The following is a 22,009-nucleotide window of genomic DNA, read 5'->3' as shown; positions in this document are numbered from 1 at the left end:
ATCTGAAAAAAGAGTGTATGAAACAGTGCCAGACAACGCAAGAAAAATATACAAGAAAAGGCCATACCCAAAGACCCTTCGTCCTCGACTGGGGTCTGTGGTGTAAAGTTAGTACGTCTGACCGGTAATCATAAGGTCTGAGGTTCGATCCCCAGTCCAGCAAGACTGATATTTTAGGATGTTTTTTTTTTACTGCATTTTTCTTTCTTGTTTTGTCTGGCACTGTTTTATAAACATTTTTCCAGACGGTTACATGATATTTGAGTACTGTCTTTTTGCTTTATTGCGGATGATGAATATTATATCTTGAACTGACAAAAACTAACATTTCACAATTTCTTAACATAGCATCTTTAAAATCCCCTCTCTCTCTTTCTCTCTCTCTCTCTCTCTCTCTCTCTCTCTCTCTCTTCTCTCTCTCTCTCTCCTCTCTCTCGATCTCTCTCTGTTCCAAGCCACAGTCGGTAATTTACTACCCCCCCCCCCCCACCCAACTTCCCTAAACCGAAAGCGAGCGATTCTACTTTAATTGCAATACGATGCAAGACACTCGCGCGCAGTCGCTCGTCATGATAAAGTGAGGATTCCAGAAACTTTTGACTCAATTATCTCCCGTTAGTTTTATTGGGAATAAAGGCAATTTCTTTGAAGTACAATTACAATGGTGGATGGTGGATTGTTTAGAAATATGATATAGATAGAAATATTATAGAAAAAATGCTCTCCGTCGACCATTATTTTTTTTTTAATCAATAAAAATAAAACAGCCTTATACTTAGATTTGAATTATGAAATATATAAACAAGAAGAGAGACAGAAGTAATTACATGACAGGATTATTCTTGCACTGATTATATAGACATATCTGTATGGCAATCCAATACAATTAATCTAAAAATTCTTGATACGTTAAAGGTAATAACTGCACTTTGTCATGAGGTTTCAGAGTGAATTTTCTACTGGAACTTTAGACGCTACATTGAATAAATGTCACAAGCTATGTGTAACAAAATTGGACGGTCTCTAATGTATTTGTAAAGTATCTCTCCGTTAGAATTGGCGACTTGTGTCAAAATGAGTGGTTGCTAATGCCTATGTAAAGATACAAACAATTAATTTAAAAAGCGAAATGTGCCTTCCCGTTACGAATGGATTGTAAACTTTCATATGCTTGGAGTCATCTTTGATCCGTTATTACATCATTGAACTCGGGATTTGTTTAGCAGTTTATTCAAGGTAAGTTAAAATACGAATCATGCCTTTTTTACGGTGGAACCCACCCATCCCCCTTGAAAATGTCTGTTAACAATGCTAATTAGAACGAATTACAACACAGGTGAAGAAATATATCAAACATAGATACAAATATAAGTATTCCTCCGAACCTCAAAACCCCTTATCAGCAGAATCGTTTGCATTCTGTCTAATATAGCATACACCCTGCTTTAAGTGGTTATCTCCTAGTTCATACCGACATAATACTGCTTTGAGACTGTGTGTCACATTGTTAATGACTTTGACCAATATCTAATATAGGGATTTACAACAATGTCTCAACTTTGCTCGAAATCGATGTCATTGCCTCACTATAAAAGACAAATCAGATTGAATGATCAAGGAATCATTTTTTAACAAATATTAAACGTCCTTTATTTTTAAACTACGTGTAGACTGTACATTTTACATAAATCATTTCGTGACAAAAAAGAAGAATCACATTACATGTCTACTCTTTTCAAACTTTTCAACAACAAAAATTGACTCGTTAATGAAAAGAATTTGTGATACATTTTTATATGATTTTAGGAGGCAGCTTACGATCACTTAGCCTGTAGTGTAGTAAATAAAATTGGTCTTAAATTCATGTCTCGTGGTGTCTTACAAAACGAGAGTTAAAGCCTTGGTCTTATAAATTGATTTAATTTTTGTTTGTTTTATGAGGTCCTTGAGATTTTCTAATTTTAATTACGAGGATTTTAGTCCAGAACTTAACGCACATTTTACAGAATGGGAAACGTTTTTGTTAACGTTCAGTTAAAAATTGCATGCGCACAGTGTTTTTAAAATTATTTTTGTTTTTGTTATACTTAAAAAACGGCATTGTTCTTCAGATTTGCTTGGTAAAAAAAACCCTAGACTGTGTACGGATTATAATAATGGCCAATTGTCACTAAAACTTTACAGTGGCATGTGGATGTTTATTAAACCCCACTCTTAAATGTGACGGAATATTTTTGGACACTCATAACGTTCAATTCAATGAAAAAAGGGTAATATAGATTAAATTGCTCAAGTCGGACATGCCCTTTGCTTTTTGTCTGATGATTGACTCGGGTTTAAGAATTTCCGAAAAAATTCCCGAGAAAGTACTTCAATATTTCTATCTTAAAATTGTATACATTTTTGGGGTACTTTATTGCAAAATACTGGGTTTCGGTTCGAGAGAGAAGAACGCCGCATTAAATGAAAGTGTATCAAATTACTCAACTCTTTACTAACTTTATTTCGCTTAGTCGGATTCTCTCGACAATACCTTTAATCACCTTATGCAATTGACAGGAGAACATTTCGGCATTTCAGAAAACGCATTGGACTTTACAATCCCTTCTTTGTAGACAGATTGAATTACCCAATTCTTTTTCCATCCACTCGATAGTGACATCAATCAACGCCATTGTTTTCAATAAAGAGAGAGGTTGCTCATATTTATTTGACAAGTGTGTTAAACTTGTATTTCCATATTTCCTCATAACTATGCCAAACCGTTTTGCAATCCATCAAAAAGTTCATACACTATTGACACTATTTTAAGTTTAACGAAAAATTCTCTTCATCTTTGTCACGAACTGTAATATTTGGACCTTTCAAACATCCTATACATTTTTATTTGGAAATCAAGCGCCTAGGGTGACTTATCATTCATTTCCCTGCATTTTGTTACCCATTCAGATATTGACAAGGTTGATTTGGCTTGGCTTTACATATCTATTCTATCCCAAACTCACTATCTACCAGTTCCTTTATTCTTCTTTAAAACTTATTGACCGCCGATTTTAGTTCTTAAGATTATGAGAAAATAACTTTCACAAAGGAATTAACTCCACGCTGCCTACATCGGGACTTGAATCAGGGACCTACAAGCCAGAAGGAACGTGTCTAACCAATTAAGGGGCGGTTTAGGTCTTTTATTTAAAAATTTAATTAATTACCTATATTGGGCGGTTTTAATCGTTCTGTATCGTCATTATAGGTTTTAAAAAACAACATTTTTGGTGAAAAAATATACATTATCTGTGTTGATACCCGTTTTGCGACCTAATTTGGCGGTCTGGCATAAAAATATAATCTTGTGGCAAAAACTAATGAACTCCATATTCCTCCCTCTATCAACATTGTAGCATAGTGTATCGCCAGAGAGAGATTTTACAAGTTTAGCTTATGGAATTTTTATTAGAACATTACAAAGTTGAGAATCAAAATGTTATCACACAATTGGTGTTATAAATTTATAATTTGGAGTATGGTTCAAAATACTCATATACCATATCAAAAAATATCTCTATGGTGACCTAATACGTTTGAAACAGTATCCCCTACCCTTAGGAAAATGACATATTGAGAAAATAGCAAAATAACTTTCCGTTTTTAACACGTTTCCTACTACCTATACACTTTTCGACTGTGTTTTTCGTACCTTTACAGTCTATTTTAAGAAGTTGGACTTTATTGATATTATTTATAAGATAATACAATATCGCTTTCCATTAAAATCTAGAAATCAATTTTTTGAAGGATTTTCCTAATACTTAGACCCAAACGGCCCCTTAACAGCTAGTCCGACATGATTGGAATATGACGTGCTGAGAACTGATCACATAAATAACGGGATTTATAAAGTTTTGTGAAGTGGATGTTGTAAACTGAAATGATATAATCAATGAAATACTAGGTCTATTTCAGACTTCAGCGATGATTTCTCTTTGTCATCAGCCATCTTTTTAAAAAAACACATCTTCCATTCACCCACCTGTCATCCAATCCGTTTCACTTACTGTGTCGTCTCTCGATCACCAAGATTTAATTGTGATTTTTGTGATCGATGCCTTAATTCAAACAGAAGATAATGATATAGATAATCTTATATTTACACAATTAACACTTTACATTCGGGATTCGGTCAAATTCGACCTGATACCATACCATGTTTATCATCAGAGTTAGATAGCAGTGATGCCAGTCGTTCAGAGTAAATAATGCTATCTGGGTTAAAACAGAAAAATATGCAATTTTAACCCTCGGTAAATGACAAGAAATCATGTTTGAAAATGAAACGGTTGAACCTAAAAGTCTGGTTCTAAAAGTTTTATCATGGTGTAAATTCTTAAGCGTTGCAATAAACTTACGTCATTCCAGTGTCAAATATATAAACCACAGACTCAAATTAGTATCATGCCAATTTTATGCCAAGCGTGAAAGTGGTTTTAAGTAAATCTGACTAGTAAGGTGGAATGATATAAGATTCCTACACTCCAGTTTTTTTTTTTTGAATTCCGCGTGTGTACCCAATCACTACACGAGCTCCAATTGACTCACCTATACCGTTATTTTATACAATATTTTTTTAAACTTCTTTTGCAATGATGGGTTTTTGAATTTGACGATTGGATACGTGTTAAAATTCATTTTAATAAAACCGGAATGCGTGCCGTAGAAAAATATATTTCTTGAACTTCTATGTTTCTTGGTGGTATTTTTCATGGATGGGATTTTTGTTTTCGTGCTATGCTAAAATCCGGGTATCCCACAACAAAAGGGATATAATAATGGTACTTATTTCGTTTTAAACTCGCCTAAGATCATAATCATGTATTGCGAATAGTTTTCTAGCTTGGAAGGCCGATGAATTCAGCTCTCAAGCATGCATTGAAGATAATTATTTTTTAAAACATGTACAATCCATTTACAAACTCGCAAGACACTTGCAGTTGTTGTACTCTTTTATTGTTTTAATTACCTGCATAGGCAATTGCCATGCTAATTTAGGATGAACTCAAGTGGCTAATTTACCTCAAGTGTTCAACTCAGAGGTAGAGAAGTCAGGTGAACATTTTCAAAGACACTCTGTAATATTAGGCGGTTATAGGTGACATACCGTCAGGGTAAACATGATGCAAGATAGTTTGGATTTGTGTTTTGTTTTTCATTAAAAATAATGTAAAGCGCATTGTGCACTATATGGTATTGAAATCCGCCATAGAAGTGTCATCTATCATTTTTATATTTGTATTATTATTATTATTATTATTATTATTATTATTATTATTATTATTATTATTATTATTATATTATTATTATTATTATTATTATTATTATTATTATTATTATTATTATTATATTATTTATATTTTATTATTTTTATTTGTCATTATCATCAATTTTTAAAACAAAATGACGAAAATGGGAAATTTTAGTATTTATGACTTTAAAAAACCTGCATCTAATGTCCTATATTAAATTTACCAATGTCATAGGTTCGAGCCTCGCTCAGCGCATAGTTGAGTCTTTTATCACCGTGCTGGGGTGTAATATAAGTACCTGGTCATTAACAGCGTTGTCTCTGTCGGAAATAAATTGTAATATCGCTTTACAGGCATAATGTCTTGTTCTATATTATGTTACGTATAGCTGTTGGTCAGGGACGCTTTGTACAGCGTTTTGAGCATGTTATGTGAATATCTCTCTATATAAAAGCTCAAGTCGTATGCTTTTTGAAGATGAATCCAATTAGTGGCAGTTTTGTTCTCGTGCTTTCAAAGTTACACAGGTTATTAATTGCTCTTTTGTTTGATGTATCTAAACTCAAAACCCATCTTAAGCAATTAGATATTCCTCAAAACAGCAGTGCATTGTGGAGGTGCGACTCCGCCACTCCTTTCTGTCTAATCGTTTGCACCCGTCGCCCGTCTAGAACAGGATCATGTTCAAAGCCCGAGTCTTTCTTGCACTTGCGCGCCGATGCTCTTTCTCTATACTCTGTCTTTTCTGAGGCATCGAATGGCCCGCAACTTTATTACTCTATGGTTTATACAAATAAATTGTATCACACCCCCCTTCCCCCGGTACGGTTTTAAAGCAAGAACAGACACCTTTAATCAATTTAGACCATTTGCATAGAACATAAGACCAAAGAGCATTCAATAGAAAGCCAAACTTTGAACAGTTTAACAGTTTAAAACGGGGTGTTTGAATAACTTGAGCATTATATAGCGCAGTATTCACTTAGTATGCTCAAAGCGCGTTACAAGGGATCCACAGCCAACAGCAAAACTTAACATAGAAGACGCGACATGACGACGTCTGTGAAGCACTATTACAATTTATTTTTTTGACAGAGACATTATACAACGCTGTTAATGGCCAGGTATGCATTCTACATCTGGGTACGGGGAGAGAATATGATTATAGAGCATTTTCCACGGTCTCAACTTTGTGCCACCAAGAACAGGACTCGAATAAGGGACCTAACAATCTGAAGCGAAGTGTAAATACCACGAGATCACAAAGCAGCACGATGTAATTATGTTGTAATGTAATTGTCATTTATATGTGACTCAACGCTTCAAAACGGTTATATGTCGTGTGGACTAAGATGGTTAAAATTGATATATAGTCAAAGTTATAAAATTTAATTTAATTTTATGTCTTATTTAAGACAATACACGTATTTTTTGAAAAAAAGTAGCAGTGACTAAAATGTGCGGATATGTGGTCTTGTGGTGATATGGCACTCGCTTTCGGATCGGAAGGTCCTCGGTTCGAGCCTCGCTCGGTAATAGTTGAGTCCTTGGAAAAGGCTCTTTACTCACATTCTATCGCCGTAGTCAGGTGTAACATGAGTACCTGGCCGTTGTCTATGTCAGAAAAAAAATTGTAATATCGCCTAATAGGCGTCTTGTCGTCTCGTTCTACATGTTACATGTTGCTGTTGATCAGGGACCCCTTGTAAAGCGCTTTGATTAAGTTTAGTGGATATTGCCCTATATAAAAGCTCGTTTTTTGTTGTTATTTTTCAATCTCACATTTCTGATCCCTTTCTTTCTAAAACATCTTTTTGACACCTAATTATTCCACCCAAACATATCGTTTTGATATGATAGGTCACACATTTGCAATGCCAGTGTGCAGCTAAATGGCCTTGAGGTGTGACTCTGACCATATGATCGGAAGGTCGTGTGTTCGGCGCATAGTTGATTTCTTGGGAAAGGCTCTTTACTCACATTCTCTCACCGTATTCAGATGTAAAATGAGTATCTAATCGTTAACAGCGTTGGCTCTGTCGAATAAAAATACAATATCACCTATCAGGCGCCAGACATGTCTTGTCCTACATGTTACGTGTTGCGTTTTACTAGGGACCCGCTTTGAGCACTTGTCGATTGCATATTTAAAAGTTTAGTTTCTTTTTTTCAGTCACCAGGCAATACGTTTGAGCGATTGTCCAAATTTTGCAAAAAAATAGAGGAGATCAAGCTTTAAAAAAAAACTGCACATTCGATTTCGCATGTCCTTTATCGTGATATCTTTCCAAGGTGAACTAAAAAAAAAGCTAATAATTATTCATATGGTGTTTATAGTACAAAGGTGTTTTATATTATGCAACAGTGGAGACATGCGGAGTAATGGATTTTGACAGGAATGTTGTGATTCAAAAGGTTATAAACTACATATGGGGTTTAAAATAGAATTACGAAGTGAGAGAGGCTTTTAATTACCTGTTAATCTGGAAAGACACGTATTTTTTTTTAATTGGCCATAAAAGTCGTCCTTCAAATATTGATCAATTCAAAAACCCTCGTCATGGATGGATTATTCGCAAAGTCCCAGGTTTGAGAGTTTTTTTTAGCCAAGACAAGGGTCAGTTAGATCGATTGATATTTGAAGTACGACTTTATTTGCCAATCTTTTAAATACTTGCCTTTTGAGAGAATACGGCAGCTAACTGGTTGTTTGAAGTAGGAGAAAAGTAGGAGGATTTTCCCAAGGAAAATTGCTTAATAATTGAGTAAGTTATTGATGTAGTAAATGATTATATTATGCAAAAAGCATATGGAACTTGATAATGATAAAAGGAATAAAGCCAAGTATCGTAATTCAATGTTGTCGTGTTCAGGAGTTGGGGGAAAGGGGGGGGGGGGGGGGGGGGGATTGGTCGACAAAATATATGACATGGGGGGTGTGAGGAGATGCAATGGCAATGGTAATAAGTGTACTAAAATACGTATAATATAGACGTTTGAGAAAGCCTAAGTTAAAATGATGATACTACTACTACTACTACTACTACTACTACTACTACTACTACTACTACTACTACTACTAATAATAATAATAATAATAATAATAATAATAATAATAATAATAATAATAATAATAATAATAATAATAATGATAATAATAATAATGATGATGATGATGATGATAATAATAATAATAGTATAATAATAATAATAATAATAATAATAATAATAATAATAATAATAATAATAATGATGATGATGATGATGATGATGATGATGATGATGATGATGATGATGATGATGATGATGATGATGATCAAGGGACAGCGTGGCTCAGTGGTACGGTCTTTGCTTCGTACCCAAAAGGTAACTAGTTCGATCACCCGCCGCTGCGTTGTGTGGCCTTGAGCAAGTCACCTAGCCCTAGCTCACTTTGCGGCGCTGCACTGCGGCTTACGCCTGGGTTATTCCAGTCTTCCCTTGGAATAGACCCTAAAGACAAATTTCCCCTTGGGGATGAATAAAGGGAATTTTATTTTTTTATTTTTTTTTATGATGATGATGATGATAATGATGATGATGATGATGATGATGATGATGATGATGATAATAATAATAATAATAATAATAATAATAATAATAATAATAATGATAATAATAATCAGAGCTTGGGAGTTATAACACTGTTTATCAATTATCACCCCATTTTATATACATAGATGATTAATTAACCTACAAGATATTATCAGTTCAGAAATAAATAGAACCAGGCAAGTTTATGGGATTCGAAAAAAAAAGAAATAGTTGTCTACGGTTCATCAGCTTTTGAGTATTCTCCGGTACTCTGAGAAAACACGTTTTAACATTTTGGCAGGAAAACTCGCACTTCAAATATCGATTGATTAAACTGACACTCGTCTATTCAAAAACTATCATACATGGAATTTGCGACAGATTTTCCATTTCCGTGTTGCTCTCTGTCTTTGTTTTGGGCTGAGATTGTTTTTCTTTCCTGGTTCTGGCGGGTGTCTTTAGCTTAGAGGGAGACAGTACTTATGTTTAGAGATGCTATATTTTCCGTGTAAATACGGTCTCATTTTCTGTATAATCAGTTTTGGAAATATTTCACTTCGGAATCAATTGTGTGTATTATTCTTAGCAGGACACTTTGCTTGTGCCTCAATGGAATTTGTAGGTAATGTCAAAATAGGTACATAGGTGGATTGCTTGTAGAATCACCTGACGCTATTTGAACCAGTACCCTTTGTCTTCTTTTTTTTTTCTTTGATGTTTTAAACTTCATATCTACACCATTTCCTCTATCCTCTTTCTTTATCTTCTTCTTCTTCAAGTACCAAGTCTGTGCCAGACATCGGTGATCATGGTACGCCATTCATCTCTCTGATCAGATAACCTCAGAAAACTAATATTACTCTTCTCTTTCCTTGTCACCGAGCTGTTCAAACTATTCAAATATGTTTTTCTTGGTCTACCTTTACTCTTTTTACCTTCTATCTTTCCTGTGAGAGTAAGATGTTCAATACATTTATGTCGATTTAGGTGCCCTAAAAATTGCATTTGTCTTTTTCTTATCGTACGAATTAATATCCATTTAGTTTCAGCTTGCTCTAATACTTCTTCATTAGTTTTCTTCTCTGTCCCTGAGATTCGTATCATCCTTCTAAGAAACCACATTTCTGCTGCCTCTAGTTTCTTCCTAATGTCTTCTGTAATTGTCCAGCTTTCACAGCCATATAATAATACTGACTATACATAGGCCTTCAAAACCCTATGTTTCTTTATACTGGCTCTGAAATGACATAAGTCTAGTAGTGTCGCAAGCGTCCTGAAACACATATAAACTAAACAAAGCTTAACCCGTGCACGCATCTATCTGAGACACAGACATGGACCTCGTTTGATAAGCCATTCTAACCTCATATAAAAACACAGCCGGACTAACGCGACGTGTACTTATTTGCAGGTCTGATAACCCAAATATATTATGGGCTCATTGTTGTAATGGAAATACTCAACTTAACGCAAAATATTGTCCATAACAACAATTTTAAAACAAGCCCATAAATGCGTTCGGTTTTTAGACCTGCAAATATGTACACACTGACCTAATCCAATGCAATTTGCGTAAAGTTCAATATCTTTAAAATTCCATTTCATTCCATTAATCTAATCCCGGTTATCCATGGCTAGAACTGATATAAGCTGACACTGGAATTCCAACAGGTAAATAGAAAGGAAACTGTCTGAAAACATCTGGAATGACATTCTATTGGGCAATTAGTGACTTGTTCAATGAAGAATAGGAATCTTTTACTCACTCCCCTTTTTACAGGGTTTACAGCAAAAATTTGAAAACTAGTAAAACCCTTATTATTGCCAAAATTATTTTCACAGATGGATTTTATGGATGGGTGTGGGATGGTCGAGTGAATAAAGTATTGCAATCTCACCCGAGAGACCTGGGTTCTAGCCCGGATAATATCATGACCGTTTTAAACTGAACTCATACAATGCACGAATCTAAAATCATATTCAAATATTGCTTTACATTAATTAAACCAGAAAGAAATTCAGATCTAATGTAAGGCATTATTGGCCTGGTATTCCATGATGGACGATCGATAGTCCATCAAATAAATGTTCGACATTTACAGAAATCACCAGTGTTATTCAAATACGTATATCATGAAGGGTTCAGAGTCTTAGCTAATTTTGCTACTATTGCTAGTGTTGCTAATGTTGCTAATGTTTCTAATGTTGCTAATGTTGCTAAGAAAGGGCAACAAACCTGGGCCTACAATGCGGTGCTTTATTGATTATTCCTCTCTCCCTCTTTTCCCAATGGCCTTATAATAATTTGCACCATAATAATATTGGTGAAACTACTACTACTACTACTACTACTACTACTACTACTACTACTACTACTACTACTACTACTTACTACTACTACTACTACTAACATACTACTACTATACTACTACTACTACACTAATACTAATATATAATAATAATAATAATAATAATAATAAATAATAATAATAATAATAATAATAATAATAATAATAAAATAAGAATAATAAAAGAAGAAGAAGAAGAGAAGAAGAAGAAGAAGAAGAAGAAGAAGAAGAAAAAGAAGAAGAGAAAGAGATGAAGAATAAGAATGATGAGAGAAGAAGAAGATAAAATAAAGAAAGTAAAAAATGAAAAGAAAAAAGAAGAAGATAAAAAAAAAAATAAAATGAATGATATAATAATGATATGATAATATGATGATATATGATATGAAATAATAATAATAATAATAATAATAAAATAATAAAATAAATTTTAAAAAAATAATTTAAAAAATAAATAATAATAATAATAATAATAATAATAATAATGATAATAAATAATAATAATAAAATAATAATAATAATAATAATAATAATAATAATAATAATAATAATAATAATAATAATAATAATAATAATAATAATAATAACAATAATAATAATAATAATAATAATAAACATAGATATTTTTCTAAAATAGCACAACTTAACCTTTTTTGAAAATATTAGACTTTGAACTGTCGAGGAATCAGTCAAAAGTCAGAGGAAGTAAACTTTCCTTCGAGCCGTTTTTTGATCCAAGAAATATAAACATTCACTGTTTGATCTAAAAATAGACCAGTTTACCTACAAAGCGCCGCTGTTTAAAATCAAAAATGAGGCCATAAAAATCATTTAAAAAGTGCGAGAGTTAGCTATATTCTTGTTTGTGACCACTCGTGACAAAACAGTGTAATTTCGAGGTGATCCAGATGTGAAAAATAATTTGAAATGACGAAAAATGCGAAATTTTACTTTTTATTACAATTGCCCTCAATAAAACATGTAGGTACCCAAAGTCAATTTTTAACAATAATATTTCAAATTTTTAGAATCTAAAATGGTTTCGTTTTAAGATTTAGTGCCGCCCTATATACATTTCACTGTATCATCAGTCTTTTGACAAGACCCAACCACTGTCGGGTGGATAGGAGTCGGAAAAAAATAATGACTTCACCAGGGAGCAATCTTGTGTGTGAAGCGAGTGCTCTACCAGCTGAGCTATAGGGATCCTATTTAACTAAAATGCATGACATTAATAGATTGTCATGTTTTTGTGATATAATCCCCTTTATTGGAATCAACTTCATTTCGACATACTACTTTTTTGAAAGGGTGGGTGACATATTATAATATAAGAATAGTTTTTCCAGGCATTTAAATTTGATAATTGAAACTATTCGAGCTGTACGGAAATACAGATTCATGCACTCTTGCATTTTAAAATCGGAATGTTTTCCTTAAGCAAGCGCTCCCAAAATTACACTGACGGCTATTGATGCTATGCGTTTAGAAAAATTACTCAAGCATCCGCCAGCCAGATTAAACATACCAACACACAGTGTGTAACTGATAAGGTTTATATTCTGATTTATATAATTGATCCAATCACTGGTAGGCTGTCTAAAAACAAAAACAAAGAACTTATAATTCCTTGATTTAGCATCGTTGTAATGGACAATATTTTGCGTTGGTTTGAGGGTATTTGTATTATAACAATGAGGCCATAACTAACCTCTAAATGACTAAACCTCAACCTATAATATTCCACCAACGATTTTTAATTTTCAGCGACAAAAAAGAACAAATATCAAGTTGTACTTTTCAAAAATATTGTTTCTGTTTTTTGTAGTTTTCTTTTTTCTTATAGAATAACATGAGCCAAAATTTAAACACAAAAAGTAAACACGAAAGAAAAACAAAACAAAACTAACTTAAAAAACAGACCCAATGTAGACAGTTTTAAATTAGATTTCTTCAGAAATCTTATGACGAAATGCTATTCGTTTTTTAATCATGAGGCATCACAGAGGATTCTAATCGAATGAAAGGGTGGCATTAACCATCAAGGGCATCTCAAATTTGGAATTCAGACTCTCTTATCGTTACATAAAATCCACTAAATATAGACGCATAAAGGGAGATGCTTTTTGTACCACAGAAAACTAAAGATGCTTCCACGATAAACTCATTAGGATGAAGTTGGAGTTTGTAAGAATATCACTGGAATGTGTTCCTTGCTTTATAATTCACCGACATTTTAGAAAAAAAAAACACCTTTGTAACACCTGCCCCGTAGTACAAACTTAATGGTGCAGAATTATAATTAAGTTCATGAATTTTTGCTTCGAGCACTGCGTTAATCTACTCGATATAATATTATCGTAAACAATCGTAAAAATCTAAAACCTGGGTATGGCAATCTACTTTCAGATCAGTCGGGATTATGGAATAATCTATTCCATACGGAATTTATACGGAAAAATTAAAGGCCATTGTTCATCATTTCACTCCTCTCTCCTTCCCTCCTCTCTCTCTCTCTCTCTCTCTCTCTCTCTCTCTCTCTCTCTCTCTCTCTCTTTCTTTCTCTTTCTCTCTGTCTATCTATCTATCTATCTATCTATCTATCTATCTATCTATCTATCTATCTATCTATCTATCTATCTATCTATCTATCTATTCATCTATCCATCCATCTATCTAATCTATCTATCTATCTAATCTATCTACCTATCTATCTATCTATCTATCTATCTATCTATCTATCTATCTATCTATCTATCTATCTATCTCTCTATCTACCTATCTATCTATATATCTGTGTGTGCCTGCCTCCCTCAAGTTCTCCCCCATTTGGACCCACTGTCTCAATCTGGCATTTTATCTGGGTGAACTAGTTGCAAAAAAAATTAATTCAACTTGTAATAAACAGAAATATGAAGTTTTAGAAATTTGCAATTAAAAAAGGGTATCTCTCTAGTCAGCTGATCCTGCGTAGGACGTTGCTTCCCGAACTTTCTTGCGAAACAGATTACGGTTTTCCGCCAGTCTACTTGCTTGAGTTGCTGTCATTCCCAGCCATTCACATATATCTTGTTCCCAGCTTCTTGTTGGTCTACCTCTTCCTCTCTTGCCGTCTACCCTTGTCTGCAGAATGTGCTTTTCTAATGATTCGTGGCGAGTCGTGTGGCCAAAATAGTTTAGTTTCAATTTCTTTACAGTTTGAAGAAGAATTGGTGATTTTATTCCGATCCTTCTCAGGACTTCTTTGTTTGTTTGTTTTTCAGTCCATGATATTCTGAGTATTTTTCTGTAGCATGCCATTTCAAAAGCTGTGATCTTTGTGCTCTCTGCTTTGCTGATAGTCCATGCTTCGCATCCATATGTTGCAGTTGGGAAAACAACACTTTTGAGGATTTTGATTTTTGTTTGAATGCACTGCCCTTTCCAGATATTATTCATCTTTTCTAGCTTTGATCTTGCCATTGCTAGTCTCCTCCTGATATCTGGGGCCGATTTCCCGTTGTACTCAATCCTGGCTCCAAGATATTCAAAATTCTTTACTCTTTCTATTTCTTCTCCATTGATTTTTATGATGGCATCTGTTTTGCATTTGTCAGTATTCATGATTTTGGTCTTCTTTATATTCAGCTTAAGGCCTTTGGTCTCGCTATGTTCCTTTACAGATGTTATTAGATTCTCTAGTCCCCCCGGTGTTGTGGACAATAGTGCAGTGTCGTCTGCGTACCTCAGATCTTTTATGGGTAGACCTTGCATTTTAGGTTCGTTGTAATTACTTCTCCTGACATCGTTTTCCACATCTCGCATTATACCTTCAGTGTAAATGCTGAACAAATGGGGTGATAGAATACATCCCTGTCTTACTCCTTTTGTAACTTTGAACCATTCTGTTGTTCCGCTTTCTAGTTGTACCGCTGATTGGTAGATATTCATTTTTTTCCATAAATCAAATAAACTCAATCCAAGTCTCATTGTTTTGACTATTAATTCAATGTTCAAAATCAATATAAAACCGAAATATAACTGTTCTAAGGTAGATAGGGGGTTGCATTTCCTCTTATCCAATTTGATGCGATATAAACGATAATAATTTAGACACTAATAAAATAGAATCCAAATGAAGGATGGAATTTGTGAACACATTTCCCCTTTTAATAAAGTGCTTGCCCAATCAATCTTAAACGTTTTGATTCCCTTTTGTTTTCTACATGGAGCTGCTCTTAACCGTTTTTCTCTTAGAGTTTAGCATCGATGCTCATTGATAAACCCATGTATAAACTTGAATAGAAGTTGACATTTAAACTATACTAATTCAGTAAAATTAATAAATAATTATATCAACATATTCTATCGTGGGTAAATTGTAGATTGTGCTACACAAAAAACCGTCTAGCTTCACATTGGAATGATGTAAATCAAATGATTTTATTAGGACGTTCTATCATCTATAAACCGTAGACGTCTTTTAAAGAAACGTCTAGCTTAATATTGAAACTAACGTTAATATACATTGTGACTATACAAAAGATGTAAAATCAACCAAATCAAATTATCATATTATATTATAAATTTTCTTTCATCAATAAAGTGTAAAATTCTTACAAAGAAATGTCTAGCTTCAAATTGGAACCAATGTTAAATACTACTTCGTGAACTATACCACGAATGATGTATAATGTAAAAACCAACAATTTTGTTAAAATACTCTATCTATAAATTTTAGACTGTTCTACAAAGAAACGTCTAGCTTCGAATTGAAACCACAGTTGATAATCTTACTGACTTATACGAATGCAGTAAAATCAACCAATGAATTTATCAAAATATTCCATCTGTAGATTGCAAGTTCTCTTATAGAGAATTGTCCAGGTATTTATTAGAGAGCTATTCCTCCTTGTAACGTTATTGTATATATTGATACAAATATACTAAGGTGTGAGGAAACGTTATCGCCTTTTAATTCACAAACGTTGTTTACATAAATCAACGCACATATTAGAGAGAGAGAGAGAGAGAGAGAGAGAGAGAGAGAGAGAGAGAGAGAGAGAGAGAGAGAGAGAGAGAGAGAGAGAGAGAGAGAGAGAGAGCGTGCATAGCCAGTAATGTCCGTTCCCGACCAAAATCGTCTGGATATCTGAATACATGGATAACCGAATTCCAAACAAATTCCAAACGAAAGTGCCCAGACAAAGACGCGATATCACAAATTAAATGGCAATGGTGCGCATAATATGTTTTACTTTTTAAAAAATTATTTGTTTAGTTATTCAGTACTTATTTGACCTGTTTCCAGTGCCCATTGTTAACTGTGGTATGTTCTTTATATCATTTGATCCAAAGGTTTTGAGTTTGATACTTTGTAAAACATACTTTCTTTACCCTAGCCAAGAATGGTCTGGGAAACTGGAGAAGCTACTATTCTGCCGTTCTTTCTGATGAATAACAAATACATTTTAAAACGTGACCAGAAAACGTCCTTCAAATTTTGATTGATTAAAATAATCCTCAGCTTGTCTAAAATGTTCAAATCTGGGACTTTTTGTCATGATAATGGTCATTTTAACCAGTTAGCTGCTGTACTCTACAATTGAATAATATGCTTCATGCAGCTGGCAAATTAAAGTAACGTCTGATGATTGGATCTATGTGAAGAAAAAAGTTTAGAGACTGATCTTCAATTTACGGAAACTTCAACAGTAAAAATGTATTCCAACTTATAAATATTCATAAATACATGGGATCTGCCGTTTGAAAAAAAAAAAAAAAAAAAAAGAAAACATAAAATCTTGAACTTTTATATAGCGTAATATCCACGACGTGCTTATAGCGCTTTACAAAGGAATAGCAGCAACACGCAACATATAAAACAAGACAAGACGCCAATTAGACGATATTACAATTTTTCCCACACAGACAACACTTCAGTATTATAGAAACTTTAGTTTGAGCTATTGCATTTTTTTAAAATGAGCTTTTATTTCGCGCAATATCCACAACATTTAACATGTCAGACGAGACATGACGCCCGCTAGGCGATATTACATTTTTTTTTTCGTACAGGGACAACCATATTGACGGCCAGGTACTCATTTTACACCTGTGTACGGTGAGAGAATGTGAGTAAAGAGCCTTTTCCAGGACTCGAATAAGTGCCGATCAGAACGAGACTCAAAATTAGGACCTTCCGATCTGAAAGTGAGTGTTATATCACGAGACCAAGTAGCCGCACATAAACATTAATTTAAAGATAGTATTATGATAAGAATCCCGAACTTTTAGGGTAGTTTGCTGTTTAGGAAATTATAGTCATTTTCCTTAATAATGAAGCGTATGGATTCTACAGACCGTCGTTTCTTTTATTTTTGTTTTGTTTGTTTTTAGATTAAATGTCCAACTGATAGTAATGGCAGTTCCATCACAGGCATGAAGTCTCGTTCTATATCTTAAGTGTTTCTGTTTAATTGGGAACGCTTGTAAAGCGGTTTGAGTCAAATTTTGAGAACATTGCATTATATGGAAGCTCGAATTTTTAAAAAATGAAATCTTTATTGGGAATTGATATTATTCTACAGCGCTAAACGGGTAATAACAATTGCTTGCTACCCTTAGGATAGGACGAGTGTGTGTCTCAAAATACTTTTCACATGATCTATCAAACCCAGTTACGCCCATTACTGCTAGATGGACTGGGTGTTTTTGTATCAATAAGGTCGCAGGTTCAAACCCCCATCACCGCCGCGAAAAAAAAAATTCTCTATTGTCGTCTGGCACTTTTCTACTCATTTCATCTCACCAACATAAGTGCCTGCTCCACTCACTTTTATGTATTTTTGTGAAAACTCTCTACTGCACTCGGGATCAATTTTTTGTATGGCTATGAGGTCTACTTAGTCAGACATCGGGACATCTAAACGGCATTAAGATGAACTTTATTAATCTATGAAGAGAAATTAGTTCCTTGTATCTCAAATTTCAGCTCATTCCCTGTTGATCAGCTCAATATGATATTTTAAGGTTAAAAAACTCAAAACAAACTTTGCATTATCAGTGATAGTAGTGGCTTGATTTATATTCATGTATGATATGGGTGACAGTTATCTCTGTTGTATTGATACGGAGTGCATAATAAGCTATAGGCGGGATTGTCTCCCATTTATTTATTTATTTTTTAAATTTTTTTGCTATCCCGCCTAGAAAGTTACCGTACACAGCTGCGTTCCCTCTCTTCTCTCTCCTTCCATCCTTCTCTCTCTATCTCTCCCTCTCACTATCTCTATCTCTATCTATCTATCTATCTCTCTCTCTCTCTCGTTCTCTCTCTCTCTCTCGCTCTCTGATTTTCGTATGCGACCCACCGTCTAAAAACGATATTATATCGGGATAATGTTGATGATGAACACTGGTTTTAATGTCAAAAAATGAAACTGGGTCGATTTTATATGCGTTATAGAAGGCAATAGATGTAGTTTCTTAAAACTGCCATACTCTGGAAAGACAAGTATTTGGCCAGAAAACTCGTCCTTCAAATATCGATCGATTTAAACAACTCTTATCTTTGCAAAACTCTCGACCCTGACTAATGTATACAAAAGAGGTCTCTCGAATTCTCAAATTTTCAGACTAGGTAAATCCAAATAGTTCAACCTAAAAATAACTTGAGCATTTATATAGGGCAATATCTACTAAACGTGCTCCAAGTGCTTTACAATGGGTCCTAGCATATAACAACACTTAACATGTAGGACGAGACATGACGCCTGTTAGGCGATATTTTTTTTTAGACAGAGACAACGCTGTTAACGGCCAGGTATTCCTTTTTACATCTGAATACGGTGAGAGAATGTGAGTAAAGAACATCTTCCAAGAATGAACTATGCGCCCTCAGAGCGGGCCTGGAACTCAGGAACATCCGATCCGAAGGCGAGTGTCATACCACACGACCACATAGCCGCACAATTTCATGATGATATGAAAGGCTCTCAGTTAATCTTTTTTACATCTTGATCTAACTCAGAATATCCGCCAATCAAGTTAAACATACTAAACTGTAACCGTTAGGGCTAACCCAAACCGGAGAATGACTCCGACGACCCGGCACTGCCGTCCTCTGCCGTCCTCCGGATAAAGACGTCGGGCACGGACGAAATACTAAGCAATTAACAGTTGAATGTATTCCCTTCTGGCTCATTCATTTTCTGTACACTGAGTATAAAATTCTTCAAAACCGAATTCCCCATTCCTCCTACTTTTTTTCTCATTTTGTAGTTATTCACTTCGACTTCCTCACAAACACACATATAATCCCGTTCTCAAACGAACATAGACATACATACACATACAGCCCTTCCTCCCCCATTTCTCTCTCTCTCTCTCTCTCTCTCTCTTTCTCTCTCTCTCTCTTTTTCTCTCTCTCTCTCTCACACATACACACACATATGCACACAGACACACACACACACACACACACTTTATCTATCTCTCTATCTATCTATTTATTATTTTCACCTCATTTGGTTTATTCTTCCGACAACGCTTTTTCCTCCATCCTCTGGAGTATAGATGGATTCTCCAGTCTAGCACTCTACGTGATTCAAGCCAATGTCCCTCATCCATATCTAGCCATCTATCTATCTATCTATCTATCTATCTATCTATCTCTATCTTTCTCTCTCTCTCTATTAATCTATCTCTCTCTCTCTCTTGTGTGTGTGCGTGTGTGTGTGTGTGTGTGTGTGTGTGTGTCTATCCGTCTGTCTCTCTCCCCCTCTCTCAATCTTCACACAATCTTCTTTTTCTGTTTTCACATTTTTAAGAGTGTATAATTTTGTCTGTATTGATAACCAAATTAATGGCATATCTGGAATCATAACACTCAACTTTTTTACGTTTATTTAATAAATACTTATCGTTTTCGATTACCACCTGGGTTGTAAAAGGTGACAAATAAATACGAGTACTGTGGAATTGGTTGAATATGTAATAACACTCACACTGCCCTCAATATTTACGAATTGAAGACAGATTTCATAATATATATCCACCCACTAATTTTGATAATGTTTTTCAATCACACATCAAGCTTAGCCTGTTGATTTAATGATTATGAGGGCATGTATACATATGTGATCCACCGGCTTAAAACGGAATTATGTCCTAGTGGTTTAGATCCTAGAAATTGTTTTTGTTACCAACTACAGGAAAATCGTCACATTTGTTACGATTCAACCAACATTTATCTAAATCATTTTTCTTTTGTAATCACAAAATTTTAAGATTTAAAGATTATAGTTATCAGATCTTAATTATGTGATGTACGTGTTTTTATTTCGTTGAGAAAATGCTTAAAAATGAATTTCATCCCGACATAATACTATTTTGAGACGATTGGTCACATATTTGGTCATTTCTATCATGATACCAATTTTTGACACCTGGTACACCCTAATGAAATACCGTTTTGAGATATATCGCGTAACATGTTACCCACTGAGTCAATCTAGCATGATGGAGGAGTTTAACATATGTTTGAAGTCTAGATGACGATTTCTATTTTATATTTATTTAGAAAGTGACCTTTCATGAAGTGCAAAATCTATCAAATGTGCTCAAAGCGCCTTATAAGTTTTCCAAGGACACTCGTATATATATATATATATATATATATATATATATATATATATATATATATATATATATAATTGGCGATGTTTGGTTTATCCCGTCAAAATAAGATATGGTAACATATGTACGAGAATATATTATATTGAAGTAATTTCTATTATCCACAAATGTTAAAATTGTCCATATTTTACCCTTTCTGTGTGCGATTATTTATCTTTCTTTCTGCTCTACAATATCTATTGCATCTGGTTCTTTAACCACCCATTCTCCGTCTTTCCCACTCGTTTGCAATATGGTCTATTGTTTCATTTGATCAATATTTTTGCACGTGTTAAACACTTGGATTTACAGAAAATGATGGAGACATGGTTTCATCATGTGGCACTTGAAAAATATGAGCCAAATATGTTTAAAAAGTGATGAAACTCTTTACTTTTTTTATAAATAAATCGAGGAGTAGTGCTCAATAAATTAAAAAGAACAAAATTCCCTTTAATAATCCAGAGAACGCTGGAATAACCCAGACGTCAGTCGCAGTGCAGCGCCGCAAATTGAGCTAGGGCGAGGTGACTTGCTCAAGGCCACACAGCGTAGCGGCGGGTGATCGAACTCGGTACCTTTCAGCTACGAGGCAAAGACCTTACCGCTGAGACACGATACCCCCTAAAAAGTAGTTATGCATTCGATTTTGGTCGTGTAATTAATAGAATTTGTTTGAACTAATTGAAGAGTATCTAAAGGAATAAATAAGTCGGCTAAAATTGCCTTCAATCTCTATTTTTCTATCTATCTATCTATCTTTCTATCTATCTAATCTATCTAGCTGTCTATCTATCTATCTATCTTTCTATCTATCTATCTATCTGTCAATGTATTTATCTATCTATCTATATAATAAAAATATAGGTTCATTGCCTATTGTATTCTATCATCTATATAAATATAACAGGTATCTATTTTCACCATTTACCTACCTGTACAATGAATTGATATCAATTAAAACCTATAATGAAAGGTCTTTCTCTCTCTCTCTCTCTCTCTCTCTCTCTCTCCCTCTCTCTCTCTTATTAACTCTCTTCATCAACCCAACTACCTACCAACCTACCTATCTATTTATCTCTCTATCTATAAATCCACATATCGCTTTCTGTTATTCATACCATTACAGTTTTA

General features: G+C 34.2%; 1 protein-coding gene across 1 annotated transcript in view; it reads left to right on the top strand.

The window, feature by feature from the left end:
* Nucleotides 1-552: 552 nt before the first annotated feature.
* Nucleotides 553-22,009, top strand: part of LOC144970887 (transmembrane protein 26-like) — an 89,405-nt gene continuing 67,948 nt past the window's right edge. The window contains exon 1 of the mRNA XM_078911020.1: nt 553-1,236. The gene's annotated coding sequence lies outside the window, so the exon portion shown is untranslated. The remainder of the gene's footprint in view (nt 1,237-22,009) is intronic.

Source organism: Berghia stephanieae, chromosome 4 (assembly GCF_034508935.2).
Source record: "Berghia stephanieae isolate SIO BIC M18660-M18661 chromosome 4, UCSD_Bste_1.3, whole genome shotgun sequence".
In the NCBI taxonomy this organism is placed as follows: Eukaryota; Metazoa; Mollusca; class Gastropoda; order Nudibranchia; family Aeolidiidae; genus Berghia; species Berghia stephanieae.
The sequence above is the reverse complement of the archived record's forward strand: the minus strand, read 5'-3'. Positions and strand labels throughout refer to the sequence as shown.